The sequence below is a fragment of the Elephantulus edwardii genome, unplaced genomic scaffold (genome assembly GCF_000299155.1).
Source record: "Elephantulus edwardii isolate Elephantulus edwardi_28Jun2011 unplaced genomic scaffold, EleEdw1.0 scaffold00069, whole genome shotgun sequence".
Taxonomy (NCBI): domain Eukaryota; kingdom Metazoa; phylum Chordata; class Mammalia; order Macroscelidea; family Macroscelididae; genus Elephantulus; species Elephantulus edwardii.
Genome location: NW_006399819.1, coordinates 11,147,957 through 11,149,079, shown reverse-complemented (window position 1 = coordinate 11,149,079; position 1,123 = coordinate 11,147,957). Strand labels below are relative to the sequence as shown.

Genomic DNA, 1,123 nt, shown 5'->3' with positions numbered 1-1,123 from the left:
AATTTAAAAAAAAATAAATGGAAACTTCAGAAATGGGACACTGTATGCTAATTTGAGAAGTCAGACTATAGGAAGGAAAATGTGGCATGAGGATAGGAGAAAGACTCATTAACATTCTGCATTATGAAGATGACACCTTGCTTGATTCAAGTGAGGATGTGAAACACTAGCTGCAGAAGATCAGAGATTATAGCCTTTAATATGGATTACACCTCAACATTAAGTAGATAAAATTCCTCACCACTGAAGTCATAAGTAAGATCATGATAGGTAAAGAAAAGACTGAAATTGTCAATGACTTCATCTTACTTGGATCCACAATAAAAGCCTTTGGTACTTGCAGTCAGGAGAGCAGGAGACATACAGTATTGGGAAAGGCAGCTGTTAGGGCCTTCTCCAAAGTCCTGAAGAGCAGTGTTACCAGTTTAAAGACTAAAGTTGAGTACACTCAGAGACCATTATGAACAACATACCTGAATCCTGTCCTATTTTGTTCCATCCTCACCATCTCTGACACACTTGAGCCCACTGCTGCAATCACCATGTCCATTCATCTCCTATGGAGTCTACTTCTCTTTCACTGACCCTCCATTTCTCTAAGCATGATTCTTCTGTTCAAAGAATAACCTGTCCAAGCAACATGTCCAATGTATAAGAGGGAAAAAAAGCTTTCCTATTTTTGCTTCCAAGAAGAACACTGACTTCACTTTTCTCAAGACATACATGTTTGTTCTCTTCTCCAATATCAAAACCCAAAGGCATCAATTCTTTTTCTGCCATTCTTATTCATTGTCTAGCTTCCAGTGGCTAGCAAGTGATTAAAGAGATTATAGCTTGAATCAAGTTTACCTTACTCTTCAAACTGACATCATTATGCTTCAGTAATTCTATGTTTTGGAAAACTATTTAAAAAAAAGTATTATGGAAAAATCCCTGACCATGGACTTACCCAAAGCAATATATCTCCTGATCTCCTAATTGCAGGTACCAAGGGCCTCAAGATGAAATAATTGGCAGTTTCAATCCTTTCTCCATCTATCATGATGTTGCCTACTAGCCTAGTGGTAAGGATCTTTGTTTTCTTTATGGTGAGATGTAATCTATATTGAAGGCTGCAGTCCTT

The 1,123-nt window shown here is 37.6% G+C and overlaps 1 protein-coding gene across 2 annotated transcripts in view; it reads right to left on the bottom strand.

Annotated features, from left to right (window-relative positions):
- Positions 1–1,123, bottom strand: part of LOC102857804 (ubiquitin carboxyl-terminal hydrolase 33-like) — an 89,682-nt gene that overhangs the window by 32,268 nt on the left and 56,291 nt on the right. The gene's annotated exons all lie outside the window — the stretch shown is intronic.